We start from the raw sequence: 13481 nt of genomic DNA, 5'->3' as shown, positions 1-13481 counted from the left end.
AGGTGACTGTCAGCAAGATGCAGAAAAGTTTGTGAGACTCTTTTTTCCAATTAACCACCAAAAAAAAAAAAAAAAAAAAAAACATGACTGGCACAAAAAAAGAAATGTGGGAAAAAATAAACAAAACTAGAAATAAAAATGCTACTAAATATTATTATAATGTTCTGGTTCTTTCTAGCTTACATTGATATTTCTAGTCATAAGACATTATGATTCATTTCGTCATTTAGCATACACTGTGGGAATCTTAAATATTATTAATTATTCAATATAGGCTTTTCCACTGGCAATGAAGTTTACAATTGATTCATTAATTATTGTAAAAACTAATACTGATATGTTAGAATCATCCTCCTTGTGACCAAGAAATCCATTAGAAGTGTACAGTCTAGAAAATCAAGATTAAGGAGTTCTCCTGAAACATGGCTAGATATACTTTGTTATAGAAATGGCATGGAAAAACCATCCACTTACTTTGCTAGTTCAATAATATATAAGCAGAGACTAAACTGTGAGTTTTGAAGCCAATTCTCTTACTTTCTGGATAGGAATGTGAGGGAGGCTTGCTACTAGATTGTACTTTCCTAGAAATGAATGTATAACAATTTTCCAGATACTTACAAGAATATAGCAATAACCAATGTGTTGGAATACTCAGCCAAGTGGCTTCATCTTTTTTTGGAATTGTCTCCTTTTCACATATTATCCTCATCTCTCTATTACTCATCGTGAATTTTTAACCAAAGTGGTAGCTACACAGTGTATAAACTAGAAAAAGCACAAGAGAGAGCTGGGAGGGGATAAGAAATAAACAAGGCCAAAGCATTTTATCATCTAAATTCCAAGTCTGTTTGTTGAGTCAATAATGACATGGATGATGAGGTAGATTATGCAGGCCATAGTTGGAAAGTACTTTGCACTTTCCCCACTACAGAATGTACAACATCTATATCTATTCCACCTCACCCCTTCCCTCCATGCACATGTCCTAAAACAATATTGGAATATGTTTTGTGTCTCAGGCCTCAGCTGCGGGTATCTGTATATTTGCTTTAAAATTCTTTGGGAAATTGAAGTATCTATTTGTTAGTTTTTCATTATCATGTTTTTTTTTTTCTATTAGCAGACATTTTAACAACAAAACAAAAATCAGCACTTAAGTTTACAGATATATAATATTTTAGAGATATGCTTGCTTTATGTCCAAAACAACTACCCACACACATTTTTTAGAGAGAAAATATAAGTAATATTATACAGGACATCTAGATATGAGGCTGTTTCACTCCCTGGAGTCTTTGTGAATAACAGTTAAGGGTCTGTCTGAAATTATATTACGTACCATGTCTGGCAAGGTTTATCACCTATATGAGATTTGCTTCTGAGTTAAACCTTGGGATATAAGGTTTCTGGGAAAATGAAGAAGGTCTGAACAGAGAGAAAAAAACTCAGCCCAGCTGCCACTGTCATCATACAATAATAATCCACAATTATTTTCGCATTGCTTCCTACTCTGATAGCCTCAGATTTCTAAAGAATCATTCTGAAGGTCATTAAACAAAAATATGGTCCCTCTGGGCATTTTGAGAGGAAAGGGAAATGAAAATTGAGCTCCCACACATTCACAAAGAGGTGGGGGGGGCAGGCAAATGAGCCCACACATTTATTTTATTCAAAGATAAATGAGCTTGTTTTCTAATGTCATTTGAGGGGAAAGTCCATATGCAATTAGTTCTGACCATTTTTATTTTATCTGCCCCTGGCTTTGCATTTTCCCAGGAAGTAAAAACTAAAGAATGTGGAGAAATTTTTTAAAAAATTACTCCTGATGAAGAACATCCTGGAATCTTAAATGTTCTTTGAGACACGTCTAGATAAATCCAAAACCTTTCCAAGTTGCCATCTGCACTTGTAAAGGCTACTTTGTACCCAATGGAGATAGTATTGTTTGTATTTTTATGTTGTGGCTTAAGAAAAATAACCTCAGGTCATCTCACTCCTTTGAAGACAGGGTAATAAATGAAAACTAGCTTTATGTTAATAAACATTTAGGTTGAAATCCAGAGTTAACATGAGTTTTGTGATCTTGGAAAATTCTGCTTAACTTATTCAGGTCTCATTTTCCTACTTTACATTATTGAGGATAATAGTATTAACTATCATCTGAGTAGCAAGAAATAAGAGGCTTGCAGAGTTTACTCATTATAATTTTATTGAACATTACTATGTCCAATACAATACTATGTCCAATTACAGAGGTCATCCACTACAGAAACTATTTGCTATTTCTAAACCTTCCTTTTCCTGGACCATGTTTCTCTTATTCTGTTTTGTGAAAATGACTGCAAATGAACTAATCAGAGAAAAACAAGTTTTTCCTAATTTGTCTACCAGAAAACTAATACTTTTGCCCACTAAAAACACATAGCTCCCAAGAAGACCCTCCAACACTCACACTGGTAAATGAATAAAGGAACTATATTTTGATCATAAGAGCATTTATTGTATCTTTCTCATCACTCCACAGAGATGACCTTACTGCTGTTCCTATCTATTGAACTTTTATAGTTACTTTGTTGCTCATTATACATAGCTAGTTGTGGGCATATGTGTATACTATCACAAGAGTTCAAAGCTCTTTACTCCATTATTTGCATTATTTCTTCTCTTAAACACTTGTCTGAAAATCTTTAATGCTGTGTGCTTCTCTCCTGCCCCTTACCTAATGGACTGACAGTATTGCCAAACCCCACTTCCCCAGAACTATTTAATTCCGACAGACCATTACCTTTTAAACCCACAGAGCAAGCCTAAAGAGACTAGGACAAACAGCCAAAAGCTCAAATGTGTGCAAGCTCCTAATAGCGACCTTAATTAAATTTTCCTTACTATTCATTGCCCCTTAGACTATTAAAATAAACTATACCAATTTGAAGATTTGGTTGAAGGAAAATATTGCCTAAATTTAACAGTTTCATAGTGTGTGTTTGTGTGTGTGTGTGTGTGTGTGTGTGTGTGTGTGTTGAGCATGAACTCAGGTCGTTGGTCTTGCTAGGTATGCATTCTACCACCTGGGCCTCACCTCTAACCCTTTTTGCTTTAGTTATTTTTCAGTACAGTCTGATATGTTTTTCCCTAGTATATGTCAGATTACAAGTCTCCTATGGCCTCTTAACTTGAAAATAATAAAAAGTGCACTACTATGCCCATTGGCTCTGTAGAGATGAAGTCTCACTTTTACTCTGGCTGGCCTTCAACCACAATCCTAGTTTCTGCCACTGGATAAATTTGATTTATAGCTGTTAGACGTCACACAACACCTACTCCTCCAGTTATCTTCTTTATGTTATTGGTAGCCCACATTCATTATGGATATACATTTTCAAATCAAACTGGAGTCATAACACCAAGTTGTATGTTCTTAAGCATACTACCAAATCATTCTAAGCCTCAGTTGCTATACCTGTTAAAAATAGGTGGTAGTTAGTCAGGCTCATGACTGTAATCCTAGTTACTCAAGAAGCTGCCATCTAAGGATTGCAGTTCCAAGCCATCCTTGTCAGGACTCTTCTCTCCAAAAGAGCTGGAAGTAGAGCTGTGGCTTAAGCAGTAGAGTGCTAGCATTTCACAAAAGAGCAGACCCTGAGTTCAAGCCCCAGGGCCAACACTACACAAAATAAAACAAAAATATGTGATAATAATAATATTTGCCAATTGAAGTGGTTATAAGAATTGAATAAGATTATTCATGTAAACACTCTGAAATACACCACATTACATGTTAAACTCAATAAATATTACCTATTAGTTTATTATTGTTGTTACCTTTGTTAGTCTATTTTCCAATTAGACAGACATCTACTATGATATATTAATTTTCATCTGAAATGAATGTCTTTCCTATTCATATAGGAATCTAGAAATAATACATTAACCCGTCATAATTCTAGTCTAGCCTAATCACAATTCTAGATGCATAAACTTCCAGTCTGACATGAGAAAGGCATGGAAGTCAGGACTAACATTCTCACCAGAACAATGCTCACCAAATTGAAAATCAACAACTCTTCTCAGATCCATCAGAGGATTGTTGCCAGCAAGGAGGCAAATACTCAAAACACTGAAGAGACGGGAGAATAAAGAGAATCACAGCAAATTACAAACAGAATCTGACTGCAGGAATCAATAACTGGTATAAACAGTCTAGCCCCTGTGAGCCCTTGATTCACAGGAAGTAAAACCGCCAACTCCAGCTCCCTTGCCTTCTTGAAGTGGGGAATGAGGAGGAAAAGCATTTATGAAAGTAACAGCCCAGAATCAAGGATGATCAAAAGACTGAGACTTTATCATAAAAGTTCCTTAATCATATAATCCTAATCAGAAAGTATTTCCTAATAAGAGAAAACTTTCCTTCTTAAATCTTACCTTACCAACACAGCAATAAAACTCCTATTTAATAATAGGAGATTACACCTGGAATTCCTGAACAACTCAGGCCTTATCAAAATAAGAAGTTTAGGGAAACTCAAAGAGAACAGAGGAGTGTGAAACATGGACACAAGAGAGAAATTTTAGCTTCTAATACTATATATCACACAAAAAGTAGTCACAGCATAACTCTTAGCCAGAAAAAAAGAATGTGCAAACCTTATACAAGCCCTATTTGCTTCATTTTCTTTTACTAGTTAGTACAATATGTCTGGGTTTCAACCAAAATTATAACACATACCAAAAGAGAAAAAGTGAAGAGAGAAAAAAGTTTCAAAACTAGATTGATATATCAGGGATTCGATATTTAACATACTACAAATTTAAAACAAGGATGATTGAAACAGTATAGGCATTTGAAACCAATTCATGTTTCAAATGGGAAAAATTGTAACATGAAAGAACAGATGGGTAATGTAAGTGGAGAACGGGAAAGTTTTAGAAAGAACAGAAGCAAATGCTCATAATCAAAACACTAAAACAGAAATAAAAAACCCTCAGATTAGCTCAATAATAGACTGGATGCAATAGAGAAAGGAATGAGTGACTTGAACATAATGTCAATAAAAAACTTCCCCCAAAAAACAAATGGAGAAAATAATAAAGATAATGAGACTATCAAAAGTAGAATGAGGGGAGCATGAATAGAATAAATATTGGGATTCTAATACTGTTTGATCCATATACTACAGCATACTGGATATGGACACAGAATGTTTTGTAAATAGGCCATTATGAACATGTAACATAAGTTCTGAACAATTCATAAAAGAAAGGTGTGACATAACAAACAGGAAATACTGTGCAGAAGTACCTAGATGTGACAAAGCATGAATGGAAAAAATGCACATAATTTTGCTGTTTTGAGAATCACTAGGTTCAGACATAGAAAGCCCAAATTCTATCCTAAGATGTTTGCACACTGTCAGGATTCTAATCCCAGAAGCCTAGGGCTTCTATCACATGTCTCATTGGGATAGTTTAAAGACTAGAGAGAGTAATGCAAGAATATACGGTGACAATATTAGGCTCTACAAAAACTAGATAGAAAGGAGATAGACTCTTATAGAATAACTGGAGTTCATTAAATAATAGCATTTTATGATCAGATGTGCATACCTGAAAGATGATTTTTTGTGGTTATATAGGTGATAGACTGAAAAATACATTGGCTAAGATGCTTTAATTTGCTTTGTTGGGGTTTTATCTCTTGGATGTAATCAAGGGTATACTAAAAGCCTTCTATACCAGTGCTCTTACAACATGGCAGAAAAAAATCAACAACAAACTCTTGCTTAGTTTTAAAACATCTATTAAAAAATACAAAAATTTGACAAAACTCAAGTTGATAAATCAGGAAAATATAAAATATAAAATCAAAGTTTAACCTTATAATACTTTTAGCTCAATCACCAAAACATGGCAGAGACACAAATGGTCAATAAAGAGTGGTAAAATATACTGGAACAGTAGAAATACTGCTCATCAATAAAAAGAATGAACTGTTGATACATGCCATAGCCTATATGAATCTCACATGGATTATACTAAGCGAAAAATGACAGAAATAAAGCCTACATGTCATATTAGTACTAATTATTGTTTGTAAAATTGTTTACCAGAAATAAAATTTGCATGTTTTGATAATCTACTTCATGAGTTATTACAGTGTTTTACTTTTAGCTGAGTCCCTTTGATTTTCTAGGTCTAAAAATTAAGATTTTTCTGTTGTTCTTCCATATTTATAGAGAAATTTTCATGTAAATGTTTTACATCAGCTTGAACCTCAAAAAAGTGTTGAATAATAATTGTGATAGATCATTTTCTTATATATCACGAGTTAAAGGATACATATACATTTACAAAGATTTTTAATTGCAACCTTATGATTAATGAAAAAACAAAACTGGAAAAATATAAATATTTATGGTAGAAGAATAATTACATAAAATAAGGTAGCTATATCCCATGAACTACTTAAAAAATAGATCTGTAACTAGAGGTATAATTAATTAGTATATGTTTCACATTCATGAGGTACTGGATTCAATCCTCTGCACCAGAAAAAATTAATTATATCTATAGAATTAACATAAGAGTGTTCATCATATATTTTGTGATGAGAGCAAAAGAGTGATATGTAAGTCATTAAATTTTTTATGTTATATTTGCCAGTTGTGGAGCCTGAACTCTGGGTCTGGGTGCTGTCCCTCAGCTCTTCAGCTCAAGGCTAGTGCTCTAACACTTGAGCCACAGCACCACTTCTGGCTTTTTCTGCTTATGTGGTGCTGAGGAATCGAACCCAGGACCACATGCATGCAAGGCAAGCACTCTACCACTGAGCCACCTTCTTAGCCCGATAGGTATATCATATTATCATTTTTGTAAAAGTATCAGGATATATGAACATGTATGACAGTGTTTGTGTAAGTAACAATATATAGGCTACATTTTGGAGAAAGAGAGGTGGCAGAGAGAGAGAGAATAGAGGAGTGTAAAATGCAGAAAAACATGCAAATTTACTTACATGTCATGGTGAAAATGGAGTAGAAGTGGAGGTTACGTGTGACTTTATGCATATCTACATTATTTGTGAAAATTATCAATTTTAAAGCACACACACACACACACACACACACACACACACACACACACAGAGATTGAACAACCCTTAACTAAAATATTTGAGATGAGAAGTGATTTCAGATTTCTTTAGATACTGAAATACTGACATGTACATAGTGAGATCATCTTTATGAAAGGACTCAAATATAAAGACAAAGTTCATTTATGTTTCATGTATATTTGATACACAGATGAAGTTTAATTTTATATAATAGGCTAATAAATATACACATAAAGCAAAATGTATTACATGGAATTTTCTACTTGTAGCATCATGCCAGAGCTCAAAATATTTTAAGTTTGGAAGTATTTAAAATCTTAGATTCGGAGATTAACCATGCTTACTGCGTATGTATACTCACACATAAATCTATCTATCTATCTATCTATCTATCTATCTATCTATCTATCTATCTATCTGTCTGTCTGTCTGTGGATATATATGGATCAAAAGTATTCACTCCCTTTTTCTACTCTCTGAGCTTTTTCTAAAACTTAGTAAATGTCAAAAGAAAAAGAATAAATGAGTTTTATTAGTTAAGCAATTTATTTAACCTCTTTGGACTTGTTTCCTTATTTATAAGAGGAAAGAGTTCCACTACATAAGTTATGAAGTGCTTATAATATTATAGTTCTTTATACTTAGTCCTACTTTGATATTCAAAAAGTCAATATCTTTCCATTTAAGTCTCTTCACATATACACAATCATTGCAAAGGCTACAGCAAACATATTAGGATTTGTTTCTAGAGTAATAATTATTCATGCAATGATACATGCATAGCAAATGTATTAAAGTGAACCATCAGTTATGGCATAAGAAGAAAAAAATTAAAGCCGGTCGCCTGTGGCTCACGCCTGTAATCCTAGCTACTCAGGAGGCTGAGATCTGAGGATCGTGGTTCAGAGCCAGCCAGGGCAGGAAAGTCTGTGAAACTCTTATCTCCAATAAACCACCAGAAAAAAACTGGAAGTGTTGCTGTAGCTCAAGTGGGAGAGCCCTAGCCTTCAGCTGAAGAGTTGAGGGACAGCACTCAAGCCCAGTGTTCAAGCCCTGCGACCGACAAAAAAAAAAATTAAATATAAGTCAGAATTTCCAGGTGTGAACCCAATCAGCCACATGCTGCCTAAGTGACCCTCTATAAGTTATTTCAGTTTCCTCATCTGTAAAAAGCAGATAACAAGTGCCAATAAGTAGTCTCATCACCTTTTGCTAAGTGGTGGAGCTCCTCTAGAGAAGAATTCGACACCCCCAACCCACGTTGTATTAGAAAAACAACTAAGATTGACTTATTCAGTTATCTTTACATTACCAGATATACAAAAATATGTATATATCAATATTCCAGAACCTGAAAGAATCTGAAATCTCAAACATATGCAGTATTTTGTGAGAAAATTAATCATAGTTTCCAAACCACTGGACCACAGCACTCTGGGTATGCACTGCAGACTATAGGGAGCACTATTGTAAACACATATAAACAGGACCTAAAAAGTTAAAAATCTCACTCAAGATGCTTTATTATATCATGTTATCACTTTCTAAGTGTGCTATTGTATGGACCAATTTGTAAAAGAATGCTATTGACTATAGCATGCTACAGAAATATTCATTGAGCTTTAGTTTTGGTATTTTTCCTTTGCCAAGACACATATCTCTGGTTAAAAACAAATATGTGTGCTACCCATATACTCAAACCCATATACCCATACTCAATGCAAAAATGTTGATCAAAAGTGAGAGCTGTTATTAAGATGTTTTAATTGATGCAATTCTTTTCTGCATAGTTCAGAAGAACGTGTTTATTTATTGTCCAAAAGAACAGGGAAATATATTTACTTTGACAACTTCACTACTTCTAGTTCTTAGCATGGTGCCTCACATAGATAGGTACCCAAAATATATGTGCTGTACAAATGAATGAACAGATTTTTACTAAACCATCAATTCCCAACAAGGACCAATTATAACTAATGGCCAGCATTTGAAATTAGACAGTGTGGCAAGAAAAAGATATGGAGGATTCAAACTGAAATCTTTGGCCTCATTAATATCAGGCTAACAACTGAGCTAACTAATGAAGTAGATGAATGTTTCTCTCAAAATGTACTTTTCTATTTTCATTGTTGGTATTTTATTAAACTTAGAGGATTTTTCAGCTTAGAAATAAGATAAAAGGACTCTACTCTTGTGACAACAGTGAATAATGAGGTGATTTAAAATGGTTTTTTTAGTTCAATGAAGAAAATAATCTTTATCTCTCATTTTTACATGTTTCTAAAAACAAATTACTGAATAGTCTATCCTAATGTTCAACCCGATTCATTAAGTATCAGCAAGAAATTCTAAAAGTGTAGACTTTTTTTCTCATCAACTTCTTCTAACTTGATAAAGTTCAGATAGAAGGTATGGAGGCCCTTACAAATACTTCTTGCACTGTGTGAACAAACAAGACTGGTTTAGTCAGCTATCTTTTTTCTGTGGGTGTGTGCATGTGTGTGTGTGCCAGCCCAGGGGGGCTTGAACTAAGGACCTGGGTACTATCCCTGAACATTTTTGCTGAAGGCTGGTACTCTACCACTTGAGCCACAGATCCACTTCTGGGGTTTTTTTGGTGATTAATTGGAGATGAATCTCACAGATTTTCCTTACTGCGCTGGCTTTGAACTGTGATCTTCAAATCTCAGTTAGGAATACATGAGTAAACCATAGGCACCTGACTACTCAGCTATCAAGAAAATGTCCCAAGTTCCCCTCCACCTGCTCCCCCCCTTCCTATGATTACATGTAAATAGGGAATAACAGTCCTCAGTGACCTACGATAGTAACTTGCAAATACTCTGGGAATTCCAAAAGAGAAAATGAGTAGTACAATATAATTAAAGAATAGGAAAAGATAAGAGATGAATGGAAAATAAATCAGTTTAAATATTATACATATTTGAAAAGACAGCTGAAAAAAGGATCATGAAAAGCATTTTTTACCAGTTGAAAACAATAAAAATTAGATATTAGACATTTCTGAGTATGGATGTGCCCTAGAAAGAATTTTGAACAATGTATCCTCCTCTTTCCTTGCTGTAGACAGAGCAAATCACTTCTTGTGCAGTAGGGTAGGGAATATATAAACTGCTAAGCACAGAGATCAGATTGTCAAAATATTAGCTGTAATAAGAAATGTTATCTTTTTAGAAAATAAAAACAATGAAGAGAGTTCCGGGAAGATGGCGGAGGAGAAGCTGGAATCTGAACAAGCTCTTGCATAGAAAACAGTTTCAGAGTTCCAGTGAACAGTCCCAAGCCAGAGAATCACACCAAGTGTGCCATCACAGGACAGAGAGTTAGTCAAGAGAGGGGAAGCCAAGCAGACACATCTGAGCAGCTGCCGCTGCAGCGGCAGGGTCGCAGCGGCGACCACCGCCGCGGAGGCATACCTGAGACGCAGTCCGGGACAAAGGAGCCAGACGCAGCGGACGAGCGGATTCTACTCAACACCAGCAAGAACCGACAAGGAGCGGACAACTTCATCCTGCACTTTGCAGACCAGAGATGACCCGGGATCCAAGACTCCCCGTGAGTAGAAGCCCCACTTCCTCACTCCTTCTCAGGGAGCAGAGGAGGGAAGGCCACCCCTCCCCCCCCAGCATCGGTGATCTCCATCTTGGATACCGACAAAGCTCGGAGGAGCGGCTAGCTCCAGCTCAGGCCTTGGAATAGAGCTAGTCATTTGGCAGTTCACAGGAACTTGGCAGCGAGGTGACCTCACAGACTCAGTTCCATCCAGGGAGGGGTCGCACAGCTCAGGCACCAGCCATTGGAGTGGTTCTCCTCGCTGGGTGGCCAGAGCCAGAGGGTGACCCTCCCTCTAGCAGCCACCACAATCAATTGAAAAACAGAAACCCTGAGAATGGCTCCAGGCTGGGTGCTGTGAGTTTTTTTTTTCACAAAATAGCCCCAGGGAAAAGCTACTGTTCGTTGAAAGACCTCAACTCTACCCAGAACCTAGCCTCATCACTGCATCCCCCTCTTTTGTGATTCTCAAAGCAGATCACCCTCCCAGTAAACTAACCTGGGAGGGGGATCTCAAAATCTTGGGTAAAGCAGAGCATTTTTCTGCCTGTTCCAACAAACTGACTTAAGAAACCAATCAAGCCACAGGACCTCAAGCTGACCAGAGACTCCAACCAGACTCTGGTTACAGACAAAAGGGAGATACAGGACTCTTCCCACCCCTCCCAAAAAAAAAAAAAAAAAAAAATCAAAGAACTTTTTTTTTCTTCTTCTTCTTTTCTTTTTTTCTTTTTCTTGTTTTGTTCTTTTTTCGTTTTTTGTTACCTTATATATATATAAAAATTTTTTTTTGCTTTTCTAAAACTTTTATTAATCTTTAATTTTTGCCTCTTCTGAAAAAATAATTGTTTTCCATTAACTTTTTTTTTTCTCCTCTTATAATTTTTATTTTAGGAATACGTGAATGTGTGTTTTCTTTTCTTTTCTTGTCTTCTTTCTCTTTTTCATTCATTCTTAATTATCTTTTTGTTTTTTTTTCTAGCTCTACTGAACTTCTGATCTTTTCTTCTCACTTTCCTATCCTTTCCAACTTTTCCTCTTTGTTCATCTTTATGTGACTTAACTCTTGTCCTGCACATCCTCAGATAAACCCGTAGTTAACCAGTAGACCCTATCCCCCATTGTGTACACACTTAATTCACAAACTTACTCAATTCAAAACCTCTGAGACGTAAATTCATTAATAGCAATACTACCTCTTTATACCTATATAATATTTTAAGCATTTTTTTAAAGTTTTTCTCATCTCCTCTATGTCCCTCCCTTTCTCTCAACATATTCATATTCCTCTATAAATAGATGGTCTTTTAATCTCTAAGATAACATTAATTTTTACGTCTCTATTTTTTTTCTGGTCTCTTTTCATTCCCCTTTCCCTTTCTTCTTTTTCTCTCTCTCTCTACTTGCATCCTACCCAACCTATTTCCTGCATTGTGATTAGGACATAGTTAACTCTCCCTGTGCCTTCCCACACCAATCTATTCCTATTTTTTACCCACATCTCTCCCTAACCCTAATAATTTCTGGTTTTCCAAATTCTTCTCTGCGGTTCAAAGTCCTTTAACATATAGTTGTTTGATGTCGAATAGCTGTATCTGTTGAACTAGATTGTATCTGTAGACTATTGACTGTACAAATGCAAACTTTGGTTGATGGTTGCCTTAAGATAGTGTTCTAGCACAAAACTGGTGCTATCTTCATCTCAAATGGGCAGAGTAAGCCGGAAAAACACAAGAAAAATGGCAAATTCGGGTATCTCAATTCCCAATCCTGATAATCAGGGGTTAGAACAGATAATGAATGATCCAGAGGAGAGTTCCCAAACAGCTCTACAAACACTGCTGGCAAACATGATAAATGAAAAGTTTGACAACGTACAAAGGACTCTGTATGAGCGTGATAGGGAGAGAGAGGAGGCATCCCAGAAGTTTATACAGGAATATCATAAGCGTTGAGGAAGCTACTCAAAAACTGATACAGGATTTGCGTGAACAACACGAGAATACTCAAAGAGAAAGGGAGGAATGGCGTGAGCAGGCTGAGAACACTCAAAGAGATCTGCAGGAATCCCACGAACGGGAGGAAGCTAATCAAAGAGTAATACAGGAATTGAGAGACCAGGTAGAGAACACACAAAGATCACTAAAGGCATTCATGGAATCTATTAACAAAGAGATGAAGGAAGTCAGGGAGACCACAAAGGGAATGCTGAATGGAACCCAACAGAAGGAATGGGAGCCCAAAGAAACCATAACCAATCAACTAAGTGATTTGAGGACAAACACTGAACACCAAATTAAGGAAGTAAAGAAATTCATACAAGACCTAAAACAGAGCTTCAACAAAGAACTTGAAGCCATCAAAGCTGACCAACTAGAAGGAAAAGAGATAAAAAACAAAGTAGAGAGTCTTGACAGCAGGTTAGAACATGCAGAAGATCGAATCTCAGGGATTGAAGACAGCCTAGATATTATAGAGAAAGAACATACAACCATCCAAGAGAAGTCCAAGAAATATGATAGATCTATCCAACACCTGGAAGACACCATCAGAAGGCCTAATCTAAGGATAATGGGTGTAGAGGAGCACCTAGAAACAGAAGTTAATGTTCTAGGAAATCTGTTTAACAGGATCCTAGCAGAGAACTTCCCAAACATGCAAAAAGATAGGCCTGTCCAGATACAAGAAGCCTTTAGAACCCCAAACAGACCAGACCAGAATAGGACATCCCACCGTCACATTATAATCCACACAGGATCAACTCAGAACAAGGAAAAGATCCTTAAAGCTGTCA

At 36.0% G+C, this 13481-nt stretch overlaps 1 protein-coding gene across 1 annotated transcript in view; it reads right to left on the bottom strand.

The window, feature by feature from the left end:
* Window positions 1-13481, bottom strand: part of Il1rapl2 (interleukin 1 receptor accessory protein like 2) — a 1053788-nt gene that overhangs the window by 485097 nt on the left and 555210 nt on the right. The gene's annotated exons all lie outside the window — the stretch shown is intronic.

Source organism: Dipodomys spectabilis, unplaced genomic scaffold (assembly GCF_019054845.1).
Source record: "Dipodomys spectabilis isolate Male_0828 unplaced genomic scaffold, ASM1905484v1 ptg000113l, whole genome shotgun sequence".
Lineage (NCBI taxonomy): Eukaryota > Metazoa > Chordata > Mammalia > Rodentia > Heteromyidae > Dipodomys > Dipodomys spectabilis.
The sequence above is the reverse complement of the archived record's forward strand: the minus strand, read 5'-3'. Positions and strand labels throughout refer to the sequence as shown.